Here is a 14,711-nt window from a genome sequence, read left to right on the forward strand (position 1 = left end):
GCTGGATATTGTATCCAGGCATCGCTGAGAGCACAGCATAAGTTAAGGAGAGAGAATGACAAATCTGAAGCTTTTGTCTAAAGGTCACACACTTGAAGCTTCTTTCGCATTTGTGCGAGTTAATTTACTTCTTAAAAAAAAAAGAAAAATCTTCACAACAAAGAAAAATGAACAGAAATCTGTCCCTGAGACTGCCATGGCCGTGAACTTCCAAAGCTATTGTGATTTCAATAGAAGAATGGGAGACACTGCCATCGAAAATGCCATTGATATTGTAACAGATCATTGCCTAAATAGACCATAACAGCCCCCATTTCAATGGTTACTGAGAAACGCGTTAACCCCTTCCCGTCTGAGCGCCGGCACAATCTCTGCGTGACACATCAAAGGGGACACACCAGATAGGCTGAATTTCACACCCTTTTTCTGCCCCTGTCAGCTCCTCTGAGCTTCCCTGTCCCTTTCCTTTTCCACACCGTATCGGAGCCAGCCGCGAGGGAAAATCCTTTTAAGCACAGGCAGAAAACCTGGGGTTAGTGCATTGTCTCATCCCCCCAGCCCCACTCCCCAAACCACCCAGGAGAAGGCAAAGCCTTCCCCACAGGGCTGGGGCTCAGGGGCAGTTAATGCCAACAATTTACAAAAAAACCAAATATATATTTTATATATTTATATATATATACACACATATATATACACACATTTTTATATATGTAAATATGTATCTATATAGATATACACACATATATATATCTATGTATATATATATATACACACATATACAGATTTCTATATATCTATCTTTGTCTTTTAATTCCCAGTGCACTAAGCCACAAAACATTCAACATCTGAGAGGGCTTTCAAGGAAAAAATAAAACCAAAAGCAAATAAAACAAAAAAATAACCAAACAACACCCCACGACCAAAAAAACCCAACCAACCAACTAACAACAAAAAACCCAATAGTAATTTTTCTTTTAACTTCAATTCTTCTCTTCCAGACCCAGGGAGGACATTGCAGTAGATGCTTATTAAGCTCCTGTTTGAGGTTTCTCCTTTACCTTGTTCTTAAGCTCTTTGCCATGTTCTTCCACTGGAACCTCCTGAAATATTAAGCTAAACACCTTTCAAAACGTGTCATGCCTCACTGTCAGCTTGACTTAGAGATCCTGGGGAGACAACGAATAAAAGTAGGTTTCTTTTGAATAAAAGACTATTTCCATAATGCTCCACGTTAATTAAATTCAATAATTTAATTATTTTCTAATTTAATTTAGGGCTATATTTGCCATTGCTTAGCACAGGTCATATGCCAGGCTAACCCGTGCTGGCTTGCAGAGCATCCTCATGCCTTTCCTGTGCCACACTGCTCTGGGTTTGTGACATTCCCTCATTACTTCTCAGGCACATACATATGGCTGTTACACACGTGTGCATGGATAAATATAAATACAAAATGCAAAACTCCCTAAATTTCTTTTTATTCAATCATTCATTTTGAGTTTCTCCAGGCTGATTTTTTTTCTACCAAACACTACCCTGCTATACTCCTACTATATAGTTGTTTGTTTCATTGACTTCAAAAGTTCTTTGCTACAGTCCTGCATTCTCCTCTAAAGAGGAACGTAGTTCAGAGGCACAAGTGCTCCACATTTCCATGGGGCATGGATATCTCATACCAAGCCAAGATCTGTTTCCCTGCTGGAAGCCACAGCCATGGCTCCAAGTCTCTGCTCAGCAATTTACCACCCAAAAGCACCATGGGGCCACCTCAGACACAGGGACCTTTCCTGGAGCTTCCAGCTGTCCCCAGACAGCTTTGGACTGATAATTGCAAAAGGCAACTACATTTTTTGGTAAGTTCTGCAGGCAGCGGAGGTCCTGGGGAGGACACTGACTGAGGATTCATTAATTCTGATGAAAGGACCAAGGGTTCTTTAATCCTGCCCATCTCCCTCAGGGTCTCCTGGGAGCTTCTCAGGATGTGGAGCCTCTGGCAAGACCCTGAGCACATTCCCCAAAGGGTCTGCAATGGGATCAGAGCTCTCTGCAGCCACAGGCAGCTGGGCTGGTGGCTTCTTAGGGAGGTGCCACGGGGTGGTGAGGATGCTCTCAGTGCCTGATAAGGGAAATGCAGGGCAGGGGCAAGGAAGGGTGCTCTGGGTGCCTGGCATGGCTGAGCGCAGCCCCCATGCTCCATAAGGTCTGAGCAAGGTCAACAAGACACCAACCAGGACATTATTTCCCTCTTACTTCTGGGGAGAGGTGGCTGCATGCTCATTTCAATGCCATTATTCATGAGCTTTAATTACTTTTACTTTTTCATAAAATTCAAAGGCAAAAAGCCATCTTGCAAACAAAAAGGCGACAGATTCAGAGGGTTGCCACAAAATGACTTCTATAACCCCCTGTCCTGTTTCATGGAGGCCTTGGGAGAACCCAGCACAATGAGAAGTAAAGCTGCACTTTGCAGGGCTTCAGTGGCAATTTCCTCCCCATATGTTTCTCAAGACACCCTGTTAATTTAGTTTGCCTATAATGAATTCTGTCATTATTCCAAACATCCATTCTCATGACCTAGTCTTATAGCATATCACCACCAAGTATCTTTTTTTGGCTATACAATCTCCCTGGGGAACTGAAAATTGTCTCCGTCTGCAGCACAACTATGCTGGGGAGCAGCCTGGAAAACAGATCCGAGATTATTCCTTTCTGTGTCAGTCATTTAAGCCTCTTTGTGTTAAAGTTGACATTTGTCTCGATGCTGTCTCAATAGGCCCTGCTGGCTGGGTTTCATTCAGTGCTCTGAGCCGGGGGGAGAACTTGCCTCTTGTTTTACTTTCAGGCCATTATTGTGCCAAAGCGTGAAGGGAGGGAGCTGAATAACCACAAACAGGTGAGGCAGGGAGAGGCTTTCTGTCTCTGCTCTCAGCTTGCAAGAGCTGAGCTCTTTGGATGCCTTTCAAAGCCAGGAGAAGCCAAAAGCAATAATCCCCACCATGGGAGCAGGCAGGAAGGAAGGGTATCTGGTGTTGGCCAGGGCTGTCCCAGCGCAGGGGAAGCGCATTCCCACGCGGTGACATCGCCCTCAGCAGCCTCAACGGGGCCAGAAACGCAGGATTTGAACCATCTCCAAGCTCCACACCCGCCCTGCTGCAGCAGAGTGGGGCAGCAAGGAAGCTTTTTAAAGTCTGTGCATGTGAAACAGCTGCTGAGAGTAAGGGGTCTCTTCCTCAGCCACTGCTGCCTCTGCCTGCCCCTGTCAGCAATCTGTAGGTGCCACATGTAGGGATTTTGGCAAACCACAGCCATTTTATTTCCTTTCTATCCCCTACTCTTTGCTTTCATTAAGTCAGCTTTGCAAAAAGAGGTGTGTTATTCCTGCCTGACCTTCACATGGCTGCAGGGCTGGCAGTAGGTGGGTGCGAATGGCAAGAGCAGGGACGATCCTCCATGCAGGGATAGATATGGAGCTTTTGCCACTCCTGATGGCAAAAGGAGGCAAAATCCTTTTTTGCCTGATCCTCCCTTCACCATTAAGTGCTTCCATGTTCATATTTTCAGCCCCAAGCCAAGGGGTGGCATTTTCTTGAGGCATCCCAAAAGTGCCCTCTCCAGACCATAACCAGAGCCTCTCAGAAGTCCCAAGGAACATGCAAAGCACATGCATGTTCTTGGGGGCAAACAGGATCAACTGTTATTGATTCCATAATGTTCCCTGCTATTCCACCCACCTTGGGTTCCCAGTGACAGCTGCAGGAGGAAGGTTTGGCTCATTCAGCCCCCCAAGACATTGCAAAGCACACAGCAAAGCGTCCCCCCTTAGGAAACAGCACCCAGGCACCTGTAGGAGCCCTCCAGCAATATCTGCATCCCTGCCCCAGACACTCCCTGGCTCCATCCCAGCCCACGCGCTCCCTCCAGGCTCCACATCCTGGGGAAATGTAAGATGTTACGCCAGCAAGGCCCTGTAAAGAGAGAAAGGAAACAAGGGTGCCTTGTTTGGTAGCACCAGGCTTTAACTCCTGCAATTGTGTGAGTTAATCAGAGGCATTACATGCGTGTCCTTGTGCGACTTCAGATGTCTCACCCCAAAAGCTCCAGTAACAAGGGATTAGGGGAGAGGCTGGGGAAGTCAAAAACTCTTCACTGGAAGTTTGTTTCAAGATGTTTACAGCCTGCTTCTGAAAAGAGGTTGCATTGTCTGTGCTTTACCTCATGAGCCCAAGGCTGTGGGTGCTCAGGATATGCTGCTGCCCTGCTCTCACCAAAGAGCCCTGCAAAGATGAGAGCAGCTGGCAGAAATGTGGCACCCCAGCTGAACCCCTGCCAGACTGAGGACAAAGCATCCCTACACGTCATGTTCCCTCATGGTAAAAGTCCTGCTTTAATTCAGGCTCTTGCACAGGCAGGCAGGATCCCTCAGCAGCAGCAGCACCACTCAGAACACCCTGTGTGATGGAAACAAGCCCGTTCCCCTTGAAATATCCAGGGGCCACAGTCCTGATGAGGGGCACTGGAGGGCCTGTCCCCATCTAGGCTCAAAGGCATGCACTGGCCCACGCCCCACAAAATCCAAGTATTGCATGAAGCAGAATGAATATTCAGGGTTTCAGTGAAAAGGTAAATAACATTTGCAAAAAAGGGAAGAAAATATCCACAAAAGCCACTCACATCATGGCGATTCAACTTCCCTGTAGGAGCTGGATGGACAGACAACCCAAGCAGCCCAGCACAGACTCCACAGAAGCCTGGCTTGCACAGCATTTCTGCTTTACCTTGCATTCTCCCTCTTTATACACTGCTCTGATACAGCCAGACCAGGTTGGTCAATTAGTAAATACATTTCACCTGATTGGCTAATTAACTAAATGCCTTTCTTATAAACAATCTTTGAGAAAAACATGAAAACAGAGAGTAGGAAAACAACACCTGCAGGTTGTTTATAATAATAAGCTATCAAACTTATCTGCTTTCTCACTCTCTGACCAGGCTGTCACATCCACACAGCACCTGTTCTAGCCCATGCTGGCCCAGAGTCCTCACTGCTCACAATTGCAGATGCCAATTCCTTGAGGATCCTCATTCAGCTCTTTCTCAGCACCTCTTGCTTTGTCTCTTCAGAGGACAGAGCACTCCTGGCACTCTCTGCTCTGTGCATCTATTGCAGGATGCTCCGTGGCAGGAAGGAATTATGCATCTAACTCCATGTTCTCAGAAGGCTAATTTATTATTTTATGATACTATAATATATTAAAGAATAATGAACTTAACTATAGTAAAAAATACAGAAAGGATACTTTCAGAAGGCTAAAAAGATAATAATGAAAACTCCTGACTCTCTCCAGAGCCCCGACACTTGGCCCTGATTGGCCAAAGAGACAAAACAATTCACAGCAGAATCCAATGAAACAATCACCTGTGGTAAATCTCCAAACACATTCCACATGAGCACAACACAGGAGAAGCAAGTGAGATAAAAATTGTTTTCATTTTTCTCTGAGGCTTCTCAGCTTCTCAGGAGAAAAATCCGGGGCAAAGGGATTTTTCCAGAGAATGTGAATGTGACATGCATCCACCCCATGAGAGGGCACAGCAGAACACCAGCACCTCCAGCCAGGACCACCTTGTCACAAATGCCTGTGCTGGAAACAGCAATTTCTCCTCTCAGGACCCAATTTGGAGCAATGCAGGAAAGGAAGGGTTTCCCAGCCAACATTAGCTGGCAGAGCTGGTTTGTAATCAGGCAGGACAGATGGGAACACACAATGCCTTGAACCCAATCAAGAAAACATCCCAGGAATGCCTGTTAATGTGAACCTTTGGAGGGGTAAAATGGTCATTCAAATCAGAGCAGGATGATTGATTCCAACCTAAGAGAAAAGCACAAATCAAACTGATTCCTATCCAGGGGAAAAAAAATTGGTTTGATCTGAGGTAAGGCTTGACAGCAAATAAATTCAAATTTTTTTTGGCTTCCAAGATAAAATAATATAAATATAAAATAAAATAATATAAAATATAATATAAATATGAATGCATAGGCACTGAGGAAAGCTGTGTTATCAAGTCCCTTTTATGTATTTTACAAAACTAACAGAGGAGTTACACTCAAAATGCCATGGGCTTTGCTTTCCTCATAGGAAGCATCCTTTGCTTCCCAGCTTTCCCAGTCAACCTCATTTATCCCTCAGTGTGTCACTGTGGCAGTAAATGAGCATCATCTCTTTGAAGGAGCTTGGGCAGCAGCTCCAGTTTGGGCTCAAACCCTCCTCTTCTTGAAATTTCCCTCCAATACAGAATTATAATCTCATGTGTCAGTATGAATTTTGTTTTATAAAACAGGCATGCAACACATCTAGAAGAAAAATTGCACCTGTCAAATGCCCTGCCCCATGAAATAAACCTGTGCAATTTCACTTTTCACCTAGTAAATACCCAAGCACTCTCCAGAGCAGTCTATTCCAGTATTCAAATCTGTTTCCATTAATATTAGAAGCTAGGAGGGTTTGGGAGAAAAGGAAGGAATTGATTAAAAGCAGATGGTATTCATTATCTTGCTAATCACAATCCTACAAGGATTTTTACAAAGAAAAAAGAGAAAGAAAAAGCAACATCAAGAAAAGGTCATGCTAGTACTTTTCAAATAAAACTTTAGAAAAATAACACTTCCAAGGATTTACTCCCCTCTCATGAGAAAATCAGCTTGTTTCATATCACAGCTCAGCCACGCTGGGAAAATGTCTTTGTGATACAGTCATCATTCTCACATTTTGTGCTGGGACTGCAAACTTTTGCTGAATGTCTGAGAAAAAAAACCTGTTGAAAGGACCATTACCACGTGCACCATCCCACAGCCTCCGGTGGCACTGCTGAACTTCCCAGCCTGTTCCTTCTTGTCCCCAAAGGGAAGTCACAAATAAGCAAAGAAAGCAAATAAAACAAAATAGACCTAAAAGGAACAGGCAGTTTATCAGCCAGAACCAGTGCAGTGGGAAAACCCAAGGATGGATTCTGTTTGAGCTGACTGGCTAGAGTTCACTCAGAACAATTTTCTTAGGAGGATTTTCGCTCTTGGTATCTGATCCTGCTCCAAAAAAAGTCAGTGGAGATGTAGTTATTAACAACCCACAGCACTGCAAGAGCGTGAGATGCCTACATCAAAAGCCTTGGCTCTTTTTCACTTTATAAAGTCACAAAATTCGGATGGGTCACACTCGGCCTTGCTTTGGGACAGCAGAGCAGGATGCCAGTCAGCAGGAGGAGATGGGAATTCCAATATCCAAAATCCCAGCGCTATTTCCAACTGCAGGAGCATGACTGTTAGCTTGTTCACCACCTCTGGCTTTTCAAAACCCACCAATCTGTCACAAAAACCACCCAGAAAGTGTCTTAAGTCAGCCCTGGAATGCTACTGCTCACCTCTGGGTATCCAGGGCAGGGGATTCTGCTCTCCAAAGGCATCTTGGGGCTGGTTCAGCAAAGACAGGAAAAATCCAGTCATGATATGCTCAGCCTCCTGGAATGAGAGGCACTGGGAAACCACCAGCAGTTGTCACTGACAATAGACTTTATTCTTTTCCTATAATACTCTTTTTAAAATAGGAAGTGGTTTCAGAACACACAGCCAAAATATTCCACGAGTACACATGGTGCTACATAAGCCAGAAGAGCTATGCACTGGTGAGATTTTGTGGTCTTCAGGCTGAGATTCCTAAGCAGCTATTTATATGATAATTTATTTTTTAAACCACAATGACTCAAGGCCGCCCTGAATGGCAGCAGATTCATTGTTAACAGTCTTTCTGTGCCATCTCACAAGGTACTAAATAGCTCAGAGACAACTGAATCCCAAATATGCCCCAACACCACCCTGTCCCTGTCTGGGAATGTACAGAACATCCATGGTGATGAATTTGACCTAAGGTTTTCCTCCAGCTATCTCCAGCTTCTCCTGCTCTCATTTATTTACCCTCAAGTCAATCCCTGTGCAAGGCAGGGGCCTTGCCTGCAACACATCCCATTTTCAAGACAAGGTGAAAATGTGTGAAATGGAAAGAGGGAAAGAGAGATGTAGGTCTGTTTGCAGGCACCCATACAAGAAAAACAAGGAGACCTGTGAACAGTTAAACTTAGGAAACCCAGTTTTCTGCAGCTTTCCCCTGTGGGTTTTCCGAAAACAACTGTAGACTCATGCTACAGCCTTCTCCACCAAGGGTCCAGCTTGAACCCTTCTTCACCATTCTGCTGCTTATTTTTACAAAATTTAGAAAAGCTTGATCTCTTTGGGATAACAACCCACATGTCAAACAGGGCTGGAATCAGGCAATTGAGCTATAAGTGTTCCCTTTTTTATCCAAGCACTGTTTTCTTATGAAAACAGAGGAAAACGCCAAGTCCCTGCCTTAGACACATGAGGAAGCATCACACTGTACCTTCATGGGGTTATGGCTGATCTCTGAATCCTGTGTGCCTGCAGAGCTGCTGTGCCTACCATTGGCAGAGTGCAGAAGTCTGTCCTTGCTGCAGTGAAGGGCACCAGGGGCTGGGCACCATGCAGGTGTTTGGCCCTCATTGGGAACTGGGGGCTTTGGAGACACCCACACCTTTCCAGACCTGTGACTCACTGCTCACATCAAGGCCCAGTTGTATTTGATGTTAATAAAATGCAGCATTGCATTTAATGCCTATTTTTCAGGCCTAAGCTCTGAGCACTCCCTCTGGAATTAAACCCAGAGCACATCTGGGGCAGCATGAGAATCGCTGAGAAGAAATTACACAACAGCAGCCTCTGCACAAGGAGCTTGGCAATATCAGACCTGCCTTTTCCAACATCCCTGTGTTCCAAGAATCTGGTCCCCAGCTCAGAGGGTTGAACCCAACTGTGCCTGCACCAGGGCATTGCAGGTGAGAGCTCAGCATTCCCCAAGCTTCACTTTGCCCCTTATCCTGCATGTCAGCCCAATAACCAACCCCGCGGTATTTGCGAGAGGGAAGCTGGAAAGAGAGTACTTCTGGTTAGCAGTGACTAAATAAAAATATCCCAGATAAAAGAGAGAAGCCCTGCACCAGCACTGACACTCTGAAGGACAAACAGCAGCCCTGGAGCCCTCGGGGGCTCTGAGTTTTCTGGTTAAATAAACGGCTCCACCCCGAGAGCAGAGCGGTACGTGGTGACCGCCCGGGGCTGAGCTCAGCCTGACACCCCGCCAGGAGAGACCACCACACCCAGGAGAGGCAAAACCCTGCAGGAAACATGATTCTCTTGCACTCCGGTTTTTGTTTTAATAATTTGGTTCTGTTTCCATTTAGCTTCCCTGCCCTGCCAGCAGCGCTGCAGGGTCAATCTTCTGTTTGCCCAAAGCCACCGGCCAAAAGCTCCTCCTTTCTCTCTCACTCCTTCCTCCATATCTATGGATTTGTTTAAAGAACGGGGGGAAAACTGACAGCACAAGGCATCTTTCATTTTAGCTTCATAGTCAGCATCACGCAGAGCTGTTTTGGAAAAGCACAAGGAAATACCCTGCTCCTCATACTGTTGCCACTGGACCCCACTTCTCCTCGCCCCAGCTGAACACCATGAGCTGTCAGAGTCACACATTGTGTCCCAATCCTTTGGGGATTATGATTTGTGGAGCCAAAAAAGGACCTGGGTATGGCAAAACATCACAGCCATGGTCCCAGTCTGGGCTTTCAGGCCAGGGACCAGTGCCCAAGCTCAGCAAGCTCCTTGATGGTCCCAGCTGCAAATCCTCCAATGCATTAGTCTTTCTCCCTCACCCAATACTTTTGGCTGGATTTGAACTACAACATTTTGGGTTAGAACGAAATATGGCAAAATTTCAGCCCCAAGGGTCAGCTTTTCAAAGCAAAGCACACATGCCAGGTGGTCACAGAGGGAAAAGGGACATCTATTCATCACCCACAGCAAGGACTGCGGCAAAATCTAGCCAAAGAAGCTTTCCTTGGCCGGAGTGACACCACCAGCCAAAATAAGTACTCAATATACTCTTTGCAATACTTTCTAAATTTTTCTTCTTTTTTAAACATGGTGATTTTGGGGCATGGGGAAGGTTTGCTAGTCAAGGTCCTTGGGAATCCTCCTCATTGCTCCTGCACATGTGGCACAACACAAGCACATTATCTGCACCCAGGAGAGCATCTCTGAGCCTGGAGTGCAGAGAGCACAGGAACAGCCATGGGAACTTCCAGCAGCTCCCTGGGCCTTGGGAGAGCAGCTTCACAGGAAAGGCTCCAGCTGAGCACACAAGATTTTCCTCAAGACAAAATGCCTTTCTTCTTTTTTTTCCCTCCTTCCTTGCTGAGTTGATGGGAAACTGCAAAACTAGAAATATCCCCTATGGAAAAGTCTGCAAGAACTCAAAACGAGTGAAACAGCTGCATTCTTTAAAAGTCACTGGAGTGGAATTTGATGGAAGGCAAGGTCTACACCACAGTGTTTTCTAATGCCTTTAAGAATTTGGTGGCAGAGATCTAATTTTCTGTTAAGTTCCACAAGGAGGTTATGAACAAAATCCTTTGAGATAAAACTGTTCAGTACCATATACTTGAGTTTTTGTTTGGTTTTCTTTTTTCTTCCTAGATAATCAAACCTTCACCTAGATTCTGAACTGCAGAGGTTTAGCTGTAATTCTAAGATAGAGCTCACATACTGAGACAGATCATGTCTTGAGCATATTCTGCAAACACGCTTTTAGGTATTAAGTCTTATGAAAGCACTAACATCAACCCCCAAATTCAGATAGAGCAGGCTCTCACTTACTACAGAGTTAATCACACTGATACAGGTGAAAAAAACACAAAAAAGGAAAACCTTCTGCAGCATATGGCTTCAGGAACCTCTGACTGCCAGTTTACAAGCTGGACTTGCAGGTTTGCTCATCACTGGGATAATTCAGGCATTATTACTTCATTTCTTGAGATTGCTTTTAGAAATGAATAGTTTGTGATCAGATCTCTTTTCTCTTTAATTTTAGTGCCAGAAGGGCACAGATCTGCTCAGATACCATTCAGAAACCCTGCCTGTAAGGGTGGGAGCAATGGATGGGGACATTGTTTAGTAGCAAATGGACACTACCCCTCCATACAAAATCATATCCATAGCAAAGCAGTTTTTATCTTCTGAGAATGATGCGGTTTCATACCCTTACAGAACAGCAGAAATGCAATGGATCACTAAAAATCAGCACAAATAACCCTGTGCTACCAGAACAGTGGTTCTGACTGGGAAAGACCTTGCTGGGAATTGCCTGAGTTACACAGGAAGCTCAGGGTCAGACCTTTGGGAAGAGTTCCTAACCTGCTTTTCCAAATGAGGTCACGTGTGGTCCTGCCAGCTCCAAGGCAAGTCTTGGCCAGAGATTTTCTCAAGCCACTGATGATGAGTAAAGTGCAATGGAAATCCAGCCTGGCAGAGTGAGGGCCAGCTGAACACTCAGGCAATTTCAGCTGTAAATATGAGAATCTCACTTGTTATTTACCTGACAGATGAACACCACTTGGAGGGTCTGCAGTAATCAGAATGTTTGGAGACTGGCAGTCCCAGTCATGCATGTGCATAACAAGCTTCTTTAATAAAGCTGAAGAATGACACGCTCTCCTACCCTCCTTCCATAACTTATGCTTAGAACAGTCTCTAGGATTGTGTCCATGCACATTCCTCCTAATTCATCCCACTAAGAAGGACATTACAGATGCTGCTGGTTTATTTTCATTGTGTTAAAGATACAGGCTGCACTGCTGGAGGCCTGGGTTTTGCACAGGGAACATAACTGGTTTGAGATCACATAAATCTAATGAGATTTCTTCCCTATGTGAGCAGTAAAAACACACATTTCCTGTCCACCTCACAGTCACTGGTACAGATGTTCTCTCAATATGTCCCATCACACAGGCTTGCAGGAGTACCAAAAAGTGAGTTGCATTTCAGGTTAGTTAAAAAAGTTGACAACAATAAATTTATATATGATGGCAGAATTTTTGGCAGTGTTTGCCTAAAAGAGAAACAAAACTCAAATTCAGCTCAGTTTTATAATATGAACCACCAAGTTTTTGCTCAGCATCCCAAGCAGGAGATCTGGCACACGAGGGTGGCTCATGTTGACAAGAGAATGGCCACAATCCATCAGAAATGTCAACACGTGGCACTGGTGGGGCCCTTGGTGCAGGGCAGTAAATCAGGGGGTTAATGGGAGCACAGAGCCCTGCAGCAGCACCTCCAGCTCACAGCTAGCTCTGTTCTCTCTGGTTTACCTCTGAGGGGGTAAAAGATAGAGAAGAGACTTGCCAAAGCTCCTACAAAATACCTCATACAAAACAAGGCATGAAACCAAGAATTGCTGAGCGACAGTCCTGAGATGCCCCAAACACACTGAGGCCAAGTCCTCCTTCCGGGAGGCTCAGCTGAGCACAAATGCTTCATTTTCCAAGAGCAGCTCCACTCCAAGCCTTGCATCTCCAGGCAGCAAAGGCAGCCAGGTCCCTCTCCATGGAAACTTGAATGCCCGAAGTGGTGTGAGCAGCTCTCCCCACAAACAAACTCCGAGTTACACGCAGAGAGAAGTGTTCTGAAGGGGAAGTGTTGCGTCATGGAGTCTCCCACATCACTGGTTTTTAGCAGGTTCCAGGAGGAAACAGGGGCTGATTTACCCTGAACATTTTTCGTGAGCATTTCTGCAGTGATGACGTGGCTGAGCAGCACGGAAAGTCACAGGGATGCTTTGAGATGCTAACACAACACAAATAACACTCCTGCTGATCATTAGATCTGTTGGCAGCCACACACCAGTGCCCTGAAGGACACCCCAGGCAGCTGAGGGGAACTCTGAATGAAAAACAAGCTGTCAGCCTGCCCGAGGACACAAGATGGAGATGGCAGACGTTTCTAGGGGAGCGTGTTCCTCGCTGGCTGCCATCTGGGAAAGCAGGAACTCTGTTTTACTTGAATGCTGCTCAGGATTCAGCTTTCAAGAGAAACTGCAAGGCAGGGTAGCAAACAATGCCACATTTGTCCCAGAGCAGCCTTGGGGCTGGCACTGGCAGGGCAGGAGGTGCTCCCAGTCCTGGAGCACACGAGGGGCACCGAGCAGCCCTGGCTGCCTGTTCCCACACTGTTCAGCATTCCAGAGTGCACAGATGCCCTGGAGAACCTGCCCTGGGGTGGGCTTCCTGCTTTCAGGGACACGACTCTGCTGCAGAGCCAACACAGTCACTCTTTCTTGATTTTATTGACTTGCTTTGCTCTCTGCAAATGGGTGCTGGGCTATAAAAAAGGCAGCAACATACCTTTGGCCTTTAGAAAGCAGCTCAGAGTTCAAGGAGCAAGTGACAGTTTAGGAAGGCTCTCTGGATTACAATTCTTCCATTTTTGGCATGCTTTCATGTTTTTCAGGCATTCAGTGCCAGCTGCTGTAGACAAGGAACCAGGTCACAGCCCCTCAGGTGCACAGCTCTGTTCAGGCTCAGTGTTACTGATCCCAGCCCAGCATGCACAGCCAGGGGAGAAACTGGGACAGGCAGGACAGGGGCAAGGCTCTCTCTGGAGACCACAAAAGAGAATAAACAGCCTGAATGGGGAATCAAGAGGCACTGCTGAACCCCTGGTGTCCCTGGTATTCAGGTTTCTCGTTCTGACCTGGCCTTTCTCACACTTGTGCCCCTCATTTGTAGCAGTTGTTGGCAGCAGCAAAGTCCATATTTTGCTGTGTGCTCAGCCCCTGTCCCAAAGCAGGGTCCCAGGCTGGAGCTTGGGTGCCCAGGATGGGCACAAGGTGGGCATCAGCCCTGCCTGGTGTGTCAGCAGCTCTGCCCAGGCACCAGTGCTGCAAGTGCCAGGCACGCAGCTCTGCCCTTCTCTCCCTGCAGCACAGAACCTCAGGAGTGAAAAATCACAAAGGATCCCCCAGCGGGAGCCAGAGTCCCTGTAGCCAAGTTGGCAATGCCATCTAGTGCATGCAGGCAGAAACAGCACAGAGCCACAGGTGGGCAGGTGTGCACGGCCCAGATGTGCAGCCAGATGTGCCCAGGGCACCCCAGCCCTGCACAGTGCCTGCCCCAGAAAGAGCTTGGCTTGTCCACATATCCCACTTGCCTGGAGAGGGAGGGAGGGGAAATCCTCCCCTTTCCCAAAGGCTTTCAGCTGAATTTTTCCAGCTCCACGAGCCTGTGGTCATTACTGCCAATATAGCTTCACATTTTGGCTCTCTGGCGTCACTCAAATGTAAAACATCTCCCACACAAACATTTTTTTTTGAGCAAGGCAAACACTCTCTCAGTAACTAGAACCATTTCTCTCAAACATGAACAAAGGGTGAGGTTTCTTCAGACAAAGGAGCTGAAGGTTTCCTTTTAATGAGAGCATTCTCTGACGCAGACCAGAATCTGTGGCATTCTCTCTTTTTTTTTTTCCTGAGTGCCTACTTAAAAAAAAATATATCAGGGCTGATCATAATCTTATTCTTGTGCAACTTTTCTGAAATTTCACCAGTGATTTAAAACTTTTTTTAAGGGGGAATAATTTGGCTTTTAAAAATATTTTTAACCAAAAACTGATACGTCTTTCACTAAAAATGTGTGACCTCTACAAGGAAAATATTTCAACAGCTATTGAAAACAGATATTTTGTTAAGAAAATGATGAGTTATGGACTTTGTGTTTTGTTTGAAAACGGGTCCATTTCTAGCTCTGTAAGA

At 46.0% G+C, this 14,711-nt stretch overlaps 1 long non-coding RNA gene across 3 annotated transcripts in view; it reads right to left on the bottom strand.

Annotated features, from left to right (window-relative positions):
- The window catches only part of LOC135447598 (uncharacterized), a 38,991-nt gene extending 34,237 nt beyond the window's left edge, over positions 1-4,754 (bottom strand). For all 3 annotated transcript variants that reach the window (XR_010440220.1, XR_010440221.1, XR_010440218.1), the window contains exon 1: positions 4,675-4,754. This is a non-coding gene — a long non-coding RNA (uncharacterized LOC135447598). The remainder of the gene's footprint in view (positions 1-4,674) is intronic.
- Between the last annotated feature and the right edge of the window lie 9,957 nt (positions 4,755-14,711).

The sequence above is a fragment of the Zonotrichia leucophrys genome, chromosome 4A (assembly GCF_028769735.1).
Source record: "Zonotrichia leucophrys gambelii isolate GWCS_2022_RI chromosome 4A, RI_Zleu_2.0, whole genome shotgun sequence".
NCBI classification, from domain to species: domain Eukaryota; kingdom Metazoa; phylum Chordata; class Aves; order Passeriformes; family Passerellidae; genus Zonotrichia; species Zonotrichia leucophrys.